The sequence below is a fragment of the Pistacia vera genome, unplaced genomic scaffold (genome assembly GCF_008641045.1).
Source record: "Pistacia vera cultivar Batoury unplaced genomic scaffold, PisVer_v2 Contig25, whole genome shotgun sequence".
NCBI classification, from domain to species: Eukaryota; Viridiplantae; Streptophyta; class Magnoliopsida; order Sapindales; family Anacardiaceae; genus Pistacia; species Pistacia vera.
In genome coordinates this window covers 138,910-156,287 of record NW_022196057.1, presented here as the reverse complement: position 1 = coordinate 156,287, position 17,378 = coordinate 138,910, and the positions used below count along the sequence as shown (strand labels likewise).

Sequence of the window (17,378 nt, the reverse complement as noted above, 5' to 3'; positions counted from 1 at the left end):
CTCGCATGTTCATTGTTTACAGGGTACAAACGGCCTGATTTCATCAGACATCACTTGTTGTCCTTTTGCCATGGATGCATTTAATGAAGCAGTCCCTGCACTGAAAGACGTGCCTTATGCGTGTTAAGTGCCAACCAGATGCATTAAATGTGTTGTACGCTAACACAGTACGCCGACACAGTACGCCTTATCAGGACATTAAATGCGCAGTACATTGGAACGACGCCCCTTATCAGAGCATTAAATGTGGATTTCAAACGCAATTAATGCTCTGAGAAAGAGAGAATGGCCGTCGTTTAGGCTTTTCAACGGAAGAGATGAAGGTCTGACTTTATCCAGTCGTGACGCTCACTCTTCCCTGCGGGATCATCATAACTCCTTGTTGGCCTGACGTGCACCCATTACTCTGACGAAAGCAAGCTATGGGTGCCACCATGATCACACGAAGCAGCTGCGTCAGAATGGCAGTAGGCTCTTCCCGAGGTCTGACCTTGCGCACTTAACTAGGCACCACATCAGCCTTATGTTCCCAGGCATAACAGATGTGCACTAGAATGCTAAGGTTTATCTTTTCGGAATATATATAGTAATCATATAATATATGTGAAGTAATAAAAAATATACATATAGATTTTGAATTCATTGTATAGCATCTTAAGGATTAACTAATATTTTGTTTGGTTCACATCTTCGTAATTAACACTTTGGACTCGCCAATTCTCAAGATTGGTAATAAAATTGATAACATTTTCTATCCTTCAGAAAGGAAGGGTCCAAATAATTTCATTAGTGAAGCATGCATAACTTTATTTTCTTGTTTACCATTCCTTTTAATCATTATATATACATCAACTAATTAATCAACAAGAAGATGAAGTCCAAATATAAGATGTTCTAGGTATCCAATACACTTGTAAACCATAATTATTTATTTTTTATTTTTTGATAATCGAGACGCCTAAGTCAACTAACGCATACCTGAACTAACCCCCAATTTAATTATATCAGAAATCTACAGAAGTTCTTTTATGAATGTGCCCAAGAGGTTTGTCTTTCATTTTAATAAGAAATTCAATCTAATTAATATATCAATACATACAATAGTTTAAATTTCGTGGAGACGACCAATTAATTGTTAATCTAAGAATGATTCCTTTCAATAGATCCTTTGACTTTTGCTTAGGTAACCCGATGGTCCTTCCTAGGAATAATTTCAGAATATTTTCATAATCTAGTTATATTACATGTAACGTCTTGTAACTAACAATTCATGCATATCAATCATTTCACCAAAGACTCTCATCTTTTTACTCTCAAACAGCTCGAGTAATTTATGAAAATAATTGTGTGGTCATCAGCTTGCCAAAACAAAAATAAAAAAAATACTGTTTATGAAGTTACTAAGCTTGATCAAGCGAAGTGAATAATTTCTCTTCAGAGGTGCTTCTGCTTCAACTGTCATTCTCGGTGATTCAACCTCTCATTGCATAAAAAACATAAGAATACGAGAGTTAATTCTTGCATAATTAAGTCGACAGGGTTAAATAAAGAATTAATCTATACATTTCTTTATTCAGGCTAGATTGGGGGTATGATGTATGATCATTCGGTAGTATGATGTTAGAGGTTGAATATCACCTTCACTAATTATTCCTCCTTTGAAATTTTAGCACAGCTACAGAAGTACTTGAAAGTTCTGTAAGTTAGGCTAGCCGAATTCGCATAAGTAAATATAAAAGCAAAGAATCAACTAATAATACATATAAAATCGTGCTTAATTAAACAAGCTAAAAAAAAAAAAATTACGCTTAATTAAAGGTCGCCAAAGATTCTCATCAATATACAAATTTTAATCTTTTTTCAAACAGCTCAAATAATTCATTAAAATAATTGTCTGGTCCACGGCTTGCCAAAAGAACAACAAATAAATAAAGATATAGATAAATAAGCTTGGTCAAGCCAAGTGTATAAATTCTTTTCTAATTCTCAGTTGTGCAGTTAATGAAATTGTTAGTCAAGTCACCTGAATAATTTCTCTCCAGTAGTGCTTTAATAATTTATTTTGAACTCTAAATACAAAGAAAGAGACAATTACATGTAAAAATTGTTGTACTTATCGACAACTTCAGTATTAATAGGTCACGCAGATGTATTTGGGGTTCATGCGGGCTCATAGGCGGTTTAGGTCTTTTCTTTGAAGAGTCGTTGAATGATTTTTTTTAAGTTATTGATTCATTACTAGATTTAAGCATAGGAATAAGAATTTTTATACTATTAGGTCTTAGTCTTTTAAACTTAGTATGTAAGCATACTTTTCAATTGTATGAGCGATAGTAAATCATAAGACAAATTACATTCATTTTAAACAAGAGAAGTGAGGTAGTATTGTAATAATATTGACTCTGTTAGATATAGTTTGTTAATTGATTGAACTAGGATAAAATCGTGTGTATTTGTTCTTTCTTTTTATTGTTTGTGATTTGTATGTTTACTGTTATTTTGATTTTGTATCTCTCTATTCTTTCAAATATTTCATCCAACTATATATAGTTTATGGCAGACTGTTAGAGATAATATAAACTAATTAGTCAACCTGTAGTTTCAAAAACAACATAAGAATATGAGAGTTAATTAAGTCAACAGGGTTAAATAAAGAATTGATCTATATATTTCTTTGTTCAGGCTGGATTTATGTGATGTATAAATGATCATTTTGCATTATTATATAATGCTGGAGGTCAAATACCACCTTCACTAATTATTCCTCCTCTTAAATTTACCTGTAATCCTGTAAACCTGGCATATCAATAAATTTAAAGAACTCATGCCAACAACATTTCATTGAACATATATTGTCGATTTCATTTTTCTTTTCCAGGGTCGTTGTAATTATAAAATCTGATTTGCATACCTGCAGCCATGTTTTTCAATGGAAAGAATATATGAATACACTGGTTTTTTTACTAATAGGGTTGTCTTTAAGTTCAGATTTTAAGTTCTCTCTAATGAATGATCACTAACTCTTCATAGAAAGAGTTGGGAATTTCCAAAATTTTTTCTACTTAAAGAATAGTTTTATAAAGACTCGAGTGCTAATACAGTAATGTGATGGATGATCGATAACGACCCTTTGGAAAACTGAAGGAACTTGAATGCAATTTATAAGATTATTTTAAGTGTTAGTCCAATGATAATCAAGCATGTATACCATAATTTAAGGCTGGAATAATCCGAATTGAAGATTCATGGCCATTGGTCCCAAGAATCTAAAACTTGTCTACCACTAAAAACTTTTTCTCGTTGAAGTCTTTTTAAAGAGTTTCACCAACAGATCATCAGGTTGGTGATGAACTTTTTCTTCCTGGTACAGCTGTGTAGTTGAAATTTTATAGGTAAACGCCACTATCTAACATGATCAAATTTATTTTAAGATTACAGGTTGAAGATAGATAATGAATGATAGTAACTTATCAGTAGTTAAATACTATGCTCATCTCCGAACGGAAACAAGCTTAAATATTATAAGAAAATTGTTTGACTTGTTATAAAATAATAAAATATATCAATTATCGTACTTATGTAATTTGTACCATGATAATTGATTCGACGCCGCCACTCCCATCACCAAGGAGATCATCCATATGCCCCAGAACAATTATATATGTTGATGCGTGATTTTGACACTAACGAAACGCACGTGTGAAATGTTGAGTTGGCCCCAAAAGACACACGTGAATGGTTTGGAAAATGACACTAAATGTAGTGAGAAAAGAGTTTTAAAGTGGTTCGGATGCTAAGGAAGCAAATCCTACGTCCACTGATGTTTTTATTAATGATAAGGGTCAAGTCGCTTTAGACGACTGACTTTACACTGATGATACAAGGTATCAAAGACTGTCTATTCTAGAGAGAGAGAATTTTTGTCAAAAGTAAAATGTGCGAATCCCCTTAATGAGAGAGGAGCTCTCATTTTATAGTGGGATGTCTTGAGGTAATGATCACTGAATCTGTAAGTTGGTGGGATGATCCGTGCAAATCCTTCTTTTAGAGTAATTCACGTGATTTGCTGCAAGGATTGGACACGCGGGATCATCAAAACTCCTTCTTGGCCTGACAAACACCCATTATTCTGACGGGAGCAAGCTGTGGGGTGCAACCATGATCACACAACGCAGCTGCGCCAGAATGGCAGTAGACTCTTCCCGAGGTCTGACCTTTCGCACTTAACTGGGTGCCACGTCAACCCTATGTTCCCAGGCATAACAATATACATGTCTGTCTTAAAAACACAGACACTAGAATGCCTTTCATATCAGCATTAGAGGTGAGGCCTTTGATAAATTCTAGTTATGGATCATCACCTTACATAATAGAATCATTTCAAATATCAGGATCACTAGTATTCTTTGAGAGGTATGATCTTGGTTCAACAACCAACGAAACAATCAGGTAATTATTAGTAATTTTTATATTTTCTAAATTATATATGTTGATCTTTGGTTGCCAAGTAAAACTATGTCCTAAATATATAGGTACCAGGATGATGTTTGCAATCGCATATGGTTCCCATACAACTTCAGTGACAGTGTCTCGATAAGCACCTCGAATACTAATCTCCTCAATGATGATAGTAGTGGTTACCAAATACCAATTTCGGTCATGAGTACTGCTGTCACGTAGGTAAATGCAAGTAAATCATGGCAATTTTCTTGGGAGGCTAATGACACCAGATTGTATTATATCTTCATGCACATTGCTGAAGTTCAAGAATTAAAAGAAAACCAGACTATAGCATTTAATATCTCTACTAATGGAGATGTTTGGTTTCCGGCCTATTTTCCCTCTTCCACAGACTCAACTTGCAACTTATCTCCCTACAGTGGAACAAGAGTTAAACATTTCACTGGACAGAACTGTGAATTCAACTCTTCCGCCAATCTTAAACGCCATGGAGATATACTAGCTAAAAAATTTCTCAGAATTGATGACAAATGAACAAGATGGTAGGTTTCCTTTCCTTGTCTTTGGGTTATGATCAATTAATTTATTCCTTACCAAAATTAATCGTGCCCGTAAAAATACTAGTTGATGCTATCATAAATATCAAGGGAAAGTATGGAGTGAAAAGACCAAGTTGGCAAGGAGATTCATGTGTCCCTCAACTATAATTGTGGCAAGGTCTTAATTGCCGTTATGATTCTGGACTCCCAATGATCACATCCCTGTAAGTTTTCATGTTTGAATCAAATGGCATCTTATTTCTGAAGCTTGATTTTACACTGTTAACAAAATTATTGATTGGAATACTCGCAGGAATTTGTCATCGAGTGGATTGTCTGGCGAGATAAGTCCTTTTATACTCAGTCTCACCTCCTTAGAGTCTTTGTAAGCATTTCAGTTTTACCATGAATTTGTAAGTTTGTCCAACTGACGAAAACCATGTCAATATAACATTTGCTATCACCATTTTAGGAACTTTTCAAACATTAATCTGACAGGATCAGTGCTAGAGTTTTAAGCACAGCTACAAAACTTGAAATTGCTGTAAGTTACTTTTGATTAGTAAGACAGGCTAGCTTATTTCTCATAATTAAATATAAAAGCAAAGGATCAAATGTATACTGTTCTCTTGCAGAAACTTGAAAGGAAACAATCTCGAAGGCCTTGTTCCAGCTGCACTCCAAGAAAAAGCAGAGAAGGGTTTACTGATATTAAGGTTTACTTTTGTTAAGATGAAATAATGTTAAAGACTCGCATGTGTGTGTGTATATATATAGACTCGTGTGTGTGTGTGTGTATTTCCACCTACCCAAGTACTCCCTCCGTTTCCTTTTAATTGTCGTTTTAAGACTTTTTAAAAATTTTAAAATTAAAGTCGTTCTGCCTTTGTCTTGTCTGCACCTTTAATCATGCCTTCTCCACTTTTTATCATCCCTCTCTCTTTCCATTCCATCTTGTCATTTCTCTACTTTTTGCCTCTGTCCTCTTTAATTTTTATCTTTATCTTATCTCTTCCCCTCTTCTCATCTCTTCCTTATTTTCCATCGCCACTTCTTCTTTCTCTAATCTGTCTCTGCTTCCATCTTTTCTCTCTTTTTCTTGTCTTCCTTCTATATGTTCCTCTCTCCACTTATTTGAAGCACCCTATCGTCTTCAATCTCCACCTTCACTTCCTCTTTCTTGAGCCCTGGAAGATCAGCCTTGAACTCGTGAGCTTTTGGGGTTTCCTTCCAGTCCACACGAGTGTTAACAAAAGCTGAAGTTTCTTGAGGGAGTTGAGAGGAGAGTGACGATACAGATGATGGGAAAGGAAAGTCCTTGAATGAGTTACAGACGGCACAGAAAGAGAGGATGTCTATGCGTGTGGCGAGGCGTTTAGCGATGGCGTTGAGGAGAAGTGAAGGGAGAGTGGACTAGTCTGCGTAGTAGATTTGAGTTGAGAAATTTGTGATTTTTTTTTCTTATCAAAATCATTGTCAAAATCAATTTGTGATGTTGTTGCATTATTGTCAAATTTGTGATGTCAAATTTGCGTTTGTGGCTGAATTTTTGTGACTTTTGCCTATGTTTTGTTTTAGCCTATGCTGCGGGGCCTTTGATGTTGAGAAGGGCATGTGGCTGACCCAAGGGTGTGTGCTTTGCAGTAGTTTTGCTATGGTGAGTCTTGATTTTTCTGCTAGTTGGGAATTGAAGCTTTTGTTGGATTTCCTTAAGGTGGCTGGAGTTTTGACCCTTTTTGGCTGCAAACCTTTTATGTACAGACTATGTAGTTTAATTTGTGCCTAGATGGCTTGCTTTTTTTATTGCCGGCCTTTTTTTGTCCATGCACAGACTATATAATGAAAATTCATTAGCTTTTATCCCTCTTTACTTATCCATTATGAAGGTTCAACAAATTCATTCAATGTATTTGAATAATATAGAAATGCATATTTGATGTAGAAGTTTCAATGCAACCACAAACAAACAAAAAGATTTTTCACAGCTTATCATTACAAATGATCTGCAACATAATTTTGACAACTTACCATAAGAAGAATTCGTCAGGCAGATTGGATATACAACAATATATTCAAGGAACAATGATGTTCATGAATTTCCTCTTAGCAAATGCCAACCACCATTTATTTGGAGTGCCATTGGGTCTTTATGTAACACTCTACAGTCTCCCACTTGTTTCCTCTCTTATCTGCTTCAGATTATTCCTAAATAGCTCTGCATTTTAGACTACAAAATTTAAAAACAAATCAACAAATCAACGTCTAAGTACAGTCAAAGCAGCCACTCACATCCCATTGTACTAGGGATTGTGCATTAGACTGAAACTGAACATTTGACAGTATACAGAAATGCCAACATACCATACAATAATATGATTGTGAAATAAGTAATTCTAGATTGAGATTAATGCATACAGATAAATAAAATGTTGTTTTTTTTTATACCTAATGCCTAGTAGAAAAGAAACTATTTTCCAATGTTATAAACTTGAACAACTTTTATTAAGAACTTTAGACTGTAATGCCATATGATGATGCAGTAGGTCATGCCAAAAATAAAATCGATCATTCAAGGGGAAGATTCCACATTAGATTCAGACAATCTATTCAAAAGACCTGAAACATTTTGAAATATATAAAGTATGTCAGATTTCAATTTCAAGATATAAATTTTAAAATTCATCCAAAACCATCATCCTTTCCCCGTATTTTCTGATTTGGGCATTAAATCACCATCATTCTCACCTTCTAGTCCTTGCTCCATTGATTTTCTCTTCTTAGGTTTCTTCTTGGCAGGTTGTTCTTCATAGGACCTGCAGAAAAGATTAGATTTGTATATGGTTGTTTACTTCATTATCTAAATATCATCGATCTCAGTTTAAGGTAAAGCTGATTTTCTATATGTGCATCTTTTGGCAGGCAGAGTGACACAAGAAAGTGTAGTGTATAGCTTTGGCACCTTGTTATATATTACCATAATAAAAGCTTATATCACAAAATAGAACAAGTTCTTTTCTTGTATGTTGGAGTAGAATTTCTTTACAGCAAAAAAAATAAAAAAATAAAATCAAAATGAAACACAAACTACTCCTAAAAGACAATATCTTATCAGAACCCATATGAACATCATGGGCAAAAGAAAAATAGTCTTCAATACTAGATAGGTCAATTGTAACACTTATTGACATTGAGCAATTGCTTCTCCAATTAACACGGGGTCAACATCTAACTGCCTAGGAAGGCAATTTTTTCTCTCCAAACTATGTTTTTTCATGTGCGGAACCTTATATTTGTTCGAACCTCTGGCTTTTAAAATTGAAATCATACATGACTGTAAAGTTAAAAACGTATGATTCAATTTTGTGGGCAAGTATTCATCAAATGACTTCTGAACAGCCTCTATGAGCGCATCTATAGAGTTGGGTGCCTGTTGGTATTGTAGTCCCTGTATCGCATTAAAAAAACCAAGGTCTAGAACATTCATATCTAGAGAATTCGGTGGTTGACAGATCAAACGTATGTCGAAGCCATCCTTAGTAGCATTACTTTGAAAATACTCATCATCCAAACCAATATGAGGTTTCGCATTGTCTTGTTTGATAAATATTGGACTTCCTGCATCAATTCTTGGCCAGTTATCTCGGATAGCCGACAAGAGTTTCTCAATTATGTAAGATCGATAAATTTCCTTATTGATAGAATTGATTGTTTTAGTCTCCATGGTTCCGGCAAAACGATTTTTACTACTCCTCCTTGCAGGTTCTTTATTTATGAAAGGAAATATCCCGATTTTTCTAGAAAATAATTCATTCCCTAATTCATCAAACCTTGGGCGTGTCACTGCAGCCAGAAACATGACTTTAGTAATAAAAGTCTTACTCTTACATGTGCGTAAATGCTCGTCTTTGTCAGGCAGGAGGTAATACTTCTCTAACTACTTTGTCATGTAGAACCACTTCTCATCAACATGAATAATATTTTCCATGGTTACAAACCTCAAACAACTGGGGTTGTTGCCATGTTCAATCATCGATAAATAAAAGCGTATTCTAGCTTTCATGTTTTCCACATTTAATAAAGGTTTTATAGCATTTGAATGACGACGTATGGAGCCCTCTTTTAATCGCCTAAATAATGTTATCACTAACAAATTTGTGACAGCAGATAAAGCCCTCAGTGACGTCCTTCTTCACAATGGAATATTTCGAAATTGATTGACGTCATTTTCAAGACGCTTACGCCCACAATTGAGTGCCTTTCTGCTAGATACATTAGTGTTAGAATCCAAAACTTCATTTTCTTTTCCCCGTTGCCAAATGCATTGGAATATAAACATACTAAATGAAAATAATTGAGCCACCTCAGATGTAGTGTTTTTCTTCAATTGTCCATTAACACTTCGCTTCAATAGAGATTCAAAAATTGCTTGTCTTTGTTCATTTGTAAGGTTTTTTCGACTCAAATGTGTATTAACTTTCTCGGTTATGTCATCAACTTCATCCGTAGCTTCTAATGTTGGAAAAACATTTAAATCAATTTCCCCAAGTACACCTCTACTATTACATTGTTCGGCCATGGTGACTGACCGAACAAAATCAAAGGGAACAGAAACGAGTGAGGGACGAAAAAAATTAAAGAACTGGAGCAGCGTAAAAGAAAAGAAACAGATGAAGTTAGTGGGAGAAACAAATGAATAAGACAAAATTGTTAAAAATCTTATTTAAAAAAGCGGGAAAGTTTCCCACTTTCAAAGTCTCTCCCACCTACAAAATCAGGGCAAAAAATGGTGGGAGAGAGAATTTTTTTTTTATTAAAACCTGTGCCCACACCTAAAACGTCAATTAAAAGAAAACGGACGGAGTACTAAATTAGTCACTACTATTAGATCTGGTAAACGGGCGGGTCGGGCGAATACTGGTTAGATAGTAACGGGTTACGGGTGAAATGGGCACGAGTCCACGGGTGATTTTTTTTGTACTGGTAGTCATATGTATGACCTGCACCCGCCTGTATGGGCACGGGTCAACTTGCGGGTCACCCGCATAAAATGATTTTTGTTTTTTTAAATTATCAAATTTAACAACATAAACATTAGTTCAACAAGACCAACTAAAATATACAATAATTTAATAAATTGTTCCTAAATGGGCAATAGATATACATAACCGATAAGAAAAAACTTCAAATCAACAAATAATAAAAGCATCCCATAAGCGATAATCTCATATTAGTAAAACTCATCCAATTCTGAATGGTCTCCCACATTTCAATAAACAAAATTGAACTAACTGAAACAAAAAAAAAACAAAACCCTAGAACTCACTGCCGTAAATTTTGGTTTGGTGTCAAATATTGGGTTTTGCAGGTCTTAGATTGGGCGTGAGGGTTCTGGTTTTGGGTGAGGTGGCTACGTGAGAGAGATCAAAGACGACAGCAAGAGAACTCGAAATTTTGTGATTGAGAGAAATGGCTGGGCGTCGGCATGCAGGATGGCTGCGTGAAGGAGAAATGGAAAAATGGGCGACTGTCGACCGAAGAGATGGCTATATGTCTGCGTGACAAAGATCAGAGATCAGATATGGTTGAAAAATTGTGCGTGGGCTAGTAGCTGTAAGAAAGAAGGAGGATTGATGAAGAAAGAGAGAGGTGGACTGGTGGAGTTTAATGGAAGATGACAGAACTCACAGAGGCATTGATGAAGAAAGAGAGAGAAAAAGAAGTGTGGCGTGGAGTTTAATGAGTAATGATGGGTGATGGCTGAGCAGCATGACAGAAAAATGTTTTTCGGTTTTTGAATTTTTTTAAAAGTAAAATGCGGGTGTCGTGGTCACCTGCAGGTATCATCCGATCCGCCCGTTATTTTCATGGACGGACCAGGTACAGGTCAGTTTTATACAGGTCGAATAATGGTCTATCCGTACTCACCCATTGGATGCGGGTATCCGTTGACCCACGGATGCGGGTAGTGTTTTGCCAAGTCTAACTGTTATTGTTTCAAGTTCTGATTCTAGAGTGAACGGGAATTCAAATTCTTGTTCCCCTGGTTCATGCAAAGAGAAAAACAAGTCTAATATTGTTCCCGTGGTAGCACCAGTTGTTGCTATTGCGGTGATTTTATCTACAGCATTGGTAATTTTATTGATCCAAAGAATGAAAAAAGGTACGAATCGATGTAAACACATGTACATATGTTTAATGTTTCAGTACATACATTCAAATTATTTTGAATTTGAGGATAAATAGTCGCTAACAAATTTTTTAAGCAGGGAAGAAGGGGTCATTGGAATTGAAAAATCGAAGGTTCTCATACTCTGATGTTGTGAGAATGACTAATAACTTTGAGACGGTTCTAAGGAAAGGAGGATTCGGAACTGCTTACCATGGTTACTTAGACGACAATCAAGTAGCTGTTAAGATGCTTTCTCTATCATCGGCTCAAGGATACAAGGAATTTCAAGCCGAGGTACATTTACAAATTAAATAATTAACTTGTGCAGAATTTATGAGTTGTCTATTCAATCATCTGATGATATGGATGTTTTCTTCACAGGTTGAACTTCTAACGAGAGTTCATCATAAAAACTTAACAGCCCTTGTTGGCTACTGTGACGAGGGCACCAACATGGGACTCACCTATGAGCTCATGGCCAATGGAGACTTAGAAACCAATCTCAGAGGTTTCTGTATTAATTCATTCTCTACTACATAAGACTCTGTCCATCCAAATTTTAGCCGATTCAATTTGAGGGAAGTTATTTAATTATCCAAAGATAATAGACTGATATTCGGTGCATATGCAGAAAACCAAGCATACATGTTGACATGGGAAGGAAGACTTTGAATAGCAACAGAGGCAGCACAAGGTAAAGAAGTATATTTATGATTCGCAATTTGCTATTCATATTATACAGAAAAAAGATCCATTTTTTGTCTATGGTTGTTAATGATCAAAATTTATATGGATTGCATTTGAAATGTAGGATTGGAGTATCTCCACAGTGGTTGTAAGCCACCAATTGTCCACAGAGACATTAAATCCACGAACATCTTATTGAATGAAAATTTCCGAGCCAAATTAACTGATTTTGGCCTTTCCAAAAGTTTTCCTGTTGAAGGTGGAACTCATGTGTCAACAAACGTTACTGGAACCCCTGGATACCTTGATCCTGAGTAAGTAGACTCGCTTTATAATGTCAATATATTCTTCCATTATTTGGGAAAGTTGCATGATTCAGAGCCTAGGTTGTGTTATTATCGATCCTGCAGATACTATGTATCACACAGGCTAACTGAAAAAAGTGATGTGTATAGCTTCGGAATGATTTTATTAGAGATGATAACAGGTAAACCTGTGATTGAGAAAAGCATCGAGAGAACTCATATAAGTCGATGGGTAGAATCCATAATTTCAAAGGCGGATATTAGGAACATTGTTGATCCAAGATTACCCAGAGACTTCGACATAAACTCTGCCTGGAAAGCTGTAGAATTAGTAATGGCTTGTGCTTCTTTAACTGCTAGCAAAAGGCCAACCATGAATAGGGTAGTGACAGAACTGAATAAGTGTTTGGCAATTGAGAGAGCGTCTGGAAAAGTGGGCGATGAAGCTGAATCAACACTTTCTATAAACATGGTCAACTTGGATAGTCACACTGAATTATCTCCCCTCGCAAGTTAACAAATTAAATTCTCAATCTATGTCCTAGTTCCGTTTCTATGTTTTGTATTTTCGTGTGTGAGGTTTTAAAACTTCTTTGACTTCGTCAATGATTTTGTCTTTCACTTGGTAAAGGGAAAGCAACTATGCTTCTACTGTTCTTCTTTAACTTTCTGAAAATAAAAAGCTGAATGTGTGCATTAAAATTTGTTTATTTTGTGTGATGTCGATATATGGCTTTGAACTAGGAAATTAGTAAAATGAATTCGGGGAAAAAAAAGGCCATAAACTCAATCACGAACCACAAAATTTAGCGGAAGCAAAATAAAACTTTTCCCGTCTTTGTGCAATAAAACATACCTGCAAAACCAAGCAGATAAACAAATGAAACAAAGCAATCATAACCAAATTAGGATGCCCAAATTTCAAAGTGTAAACGAAAAGAAAATCCACGAGATGATGGCAAACTACCCACATAAGTACTTCCACTAACCATATGATTGGTTTCGAACAATTTTCTTTTCTAGAGGAAACTAGAGGCATACAATCAACAAATTCTTCACTCAAAGTGGATGATAATAAATTGAAGCAAACTAAAAAGTTTGGGTACTCTCAACAATGGAAGTAAAAAAAAAGATGAAATGACACGGTGATGCCGTCAAAAGATGTCCAAAATCTCACGAAACAAATGATATGGAAAACCTCTACCGAATTGTATCAAGACTTGGATACTGGATTAGATAAAAAAAACCCACACAAGGTTCTTAATATTTCATTCAATAATAATAATAAATAAATTAAAAAAAAAAACTGTCCCTGTCACAGCTAAACCAAAGTTTAAATAGTTACCCTAAAATAACCCCAATCCGAAAATACATGGAAAAAGGGAAAATTAAACATTGGCAGCAAAATTCTGAAAAGTCTCGAAACTTCAGAAAAAGTGATGACAACGTCCAAAAACCCATCTAAACAATTCAAAAAGGCTAAATATGACAAAACTCATTTCTTCGCAACCAACCTAACTTGTTTGGCCGTTTCGGAGTACCCTACCAAATTTCATAGCATTCTAACACCGTCGATACTATTTATCTCGTAGGGACCTTGCATCAGACGATTTAAACCATTAGATGCGTAACTTAGATCACAATCAACAATATACTGAAATTCTATTTAAATCAACATACTGTTTCCTGCTGACCATTGCAATGAAATCAATTCAGAATTTTGTAAACTTGACCTATGAACAGGGGCAGACCCATGAATTAGTTTTAGAGAGGGCATATTGAAAATTATATAATATAAAATAGATAAAAAAAGTAAATGAGTGTGGTCAAATTTAGAAATTATATAATATAGGGTAAATTTCCTTAAAATTTAGATGCGATATTTATACTGTATGTAGAAGTTTTTGACGTGAGGAAACTTAATCCATTTTAACAAAAAAAGTTGATATCGTATGTGTAGTTGAAGTTTGAACCAATTTATAATTTGTTTTTTCTTTCTCTGTATTGGTTGTTACTTCAATTACTACCCTTGGGAACTGTTAGAATGATACTGAATAAAGAAAATCTTATTGAAGATGGATATCCAATGGTCTATGCGATCTAGAGTCCTTGCCAACAAAAATCTAATTATTTTTCTTGATGAAGTTCAAGAGTACTTTCCCAACATGTCAGGTTGGCGATTAAATTTCTGCCTGATACAGTTTGAAGATGAAATTTTATCAGCTACGGTCCTTACATAACAAGGCAGCAATATTTTATAAATCACAATTTGAATTTGAAAATTCTACAAGCGATGCTTCCAAATAATTCCGAATTATGGTAACATTTAAGTTAAATAATGTGCTGCTCTCCTAACAAAACCAAGCTTAAAAGAAATAGCTAGGTTGACTTTATGGAGTTGTAATACCATTTATAATATCTGCTGCATTTATATATCAAAATGAGGAGGGAGACTGGAGATTCTAAAGCTTTTGATCTTGACATTTGTTTTGATAATTTGTTCTCCTAACTGAAACAAGCTCAAGAAAAAAACAATTGACATGTTACAAAATATACTAATCATTCTTGTACTCAATGTTGTGTCGTGGGATCTTATTTCCACAGGAAACCACAGCGAACTACTCCTACGATACTGTGTGGTGTCATTGATGAGATGAGAGTATTTGAAGTCTGGTGCGACTTAAATTCCAATGCCAATTTCATCAAAAATGCTCAAAAAATTGCAGAGTTGATGTTATGGTGTATATAAATGAAACGCCGACCTTGCACCTTACCCGTCATTTCTAAATAGTTTAACGTGTTAATGGAGATTTCAAATAATTGAATAATAGTTTGTGGAAAGGTTTGGACCATACTCTTGCATCCTTTAATAGAGATTTTAAGTGATAAATAATTTAACATGTTCAAAGGATAAAATATTTATTTAGCATGTTACAACAATACCATCAATAAGGAAACAGAAAGTACATATGGAACAGAACTGAAACTCTGTGTAGAGAAACAGAGAAGACTGAAACTGAAACTTATAAAATACTTTGTACTCGCAGCCTAATAAAATACAAACAGGACAAAGCAAAACGGAGTACTCTGTTCAGGAAAACTATAAAAAATAGTTACCTCCCCGCATAACTTGCTCTTCTTGAGTTATTAAAAATTTCATCAAATTTTTTGTTTTTTCTATTGACTAGATAGTCAGAAGTTTGTAGTGAGTAACATTATACTGGCGTTCTTTTCACCTTAACGAGTCATTTTCTAGGGTTTTACCTGGAATAATTCATTTATAACACTTTGTGGGAACTTTCAACTTCTATATATTGTACTATAAGGTTGGATGTAATGTAATTACCTTATAAATTATATATCTTTGGAAGTGGGTATGAGTTGAATTAGTGATCAAAAGGACTAATTAACTGGACATTAAGAAACTACTGACATTTGATTTTCCTCATACTGGTATAAATTTTATACAAGAAGTTGCTCACAGTATACGTAGTAGTGTCTCTGGGCCTTCAATCAGTCCCTTGATACAAAATTTAATATTCTTCAAGTAACACTTACTTTGTTACTTCAATATAAGCAAGTGTCGTCACTTATCAATAAAAGTTACATTAAAAAATTAAAAAAAAAAACCACAACATAAACGTGAAATGGTGTATGGCTTATTACTTTACTTTGATCGTAATTAATGCTGAAAGTTTTAACCCTCGTCTTATATTAAAACTCATGTGTAATTAAAATTATTTGTTAACGTTGTGCTAAATGAATTACTAAACTAATGATTAAACATATAAACTATCCATGACATAAAATAAAGCACACAACTCAATTTTACATGGTTCAGCAACATATCTACATTCATGGGACCAAGTCCAAAAAAAGCTAATCCACTATGAAATAATTATATGTTCAATTACAAAGACAAGAATAAGTATCAGTTGTAAAAACTTCATGTTTGGACAACACTTCAATCTTCGCTCTTTGGTTGAACCTCAAATCTTCATAGTCTAGCTTCTCCTCCACGAGACCACCAGGTCTCACTTGATTTTATCTCAAGTTTCAACAATGGCGTATTACTTCGGCAACAGTAGCTCGAACACATCCATATCTCAATACGGAACAATGTTCCAGAATCAGCTCATGCTAGTAAGAGATAAAACACAGTAATTAAAAGCCTACCAAAGCATATCAGAAACCTACAAAAACTAAACAACTTCAAAGAAAATATCCAGAGACAACAAGCAATAACAAGTAACAATCTGATTGATTCCAATCTGGCCACTAGAGTGAAGGTCTCATCAAAATCTATTCATTCAACTTTGGTATATCCTTGTGTAACAAGTCTGGCTTTGTTTTTGACAATGTTCCCAAACTCATCAGACTTGTCTTCAAAGATCCACTTGGTTCCTATAACATTTATACCTTCAGGTCGAGGAACCAAGCTCCACACATCGTTTCTCTCAAACTATTCAAGCTCCTCATGCATGGTAGCAACCCAACGATCATCCTCTAGAGCTTGCTTTGCATTCTTTGGTTCTGTAAAAGAAACATAGCACAAGTTATTTATTTCATTCAACCTTTTTCTTCTTGTTACCATTACCTCTTTGGGATTTCTAATCACAATGGATGGTGGATGAGCTTTCTTGATCCAAGAGGGTGGTTCTTTGGTTTTCGAAGGCTTTTTCTAAGTGATCTCATTGAACAAATCAATTAACAAATCAGGTTTTGGCCTTTCAGAAACTAATCCTTGTTGGGCACCCGTGATGGTCACATCAGGTTATGGGGTGATCACCTTAGTTTGATCTTGTGTTCCAATCGGATTCAAAGTGAACACACCATCTCGATCAGTAATCACCTTAGTAGGTGCAATCATGTCTTCAATTTCATCTTACTGTGAGTAATCTTCTGAATCAGAGAAAACCACATTAAATGACTCAATAATATGTTTAGTTCTCATGTTAAAGATCTGATAAGCTCTACTATTTGAAGAGTATCCGAGGAATACACCTTCATCACTCTTTACATCAAATTTCCCTAAATGATTACTATAATTCAAGACATAGCACTTGCAACCAAAGACATGGAAATATGAAAGATTTGGCTTCTTACCTTTCCACAACTCATATGGAGTTTGTGATGTACCTTTCCTTAAGGACACTCGGTTTGAAATGTGGCATACAATTTTAATTGCCTCGGCCCATAGTCTTGTTTGCAACTTCT

At 35.0% G+C, this 17,378-nt stretch overlaps 1 pseudogene; it reads left to right on the top strand.

Moving 5' to 3' along the window:
• The first annotated feature begins 4,300 nt into the window (after window positions 1–4,300).
• LOC116132206 lies at window positions 4,301–12,678 on the top strand (annotated as a pseudogene).
• Window positions 12,679–17,378: the final 4,700 nt, after the last annotated feature.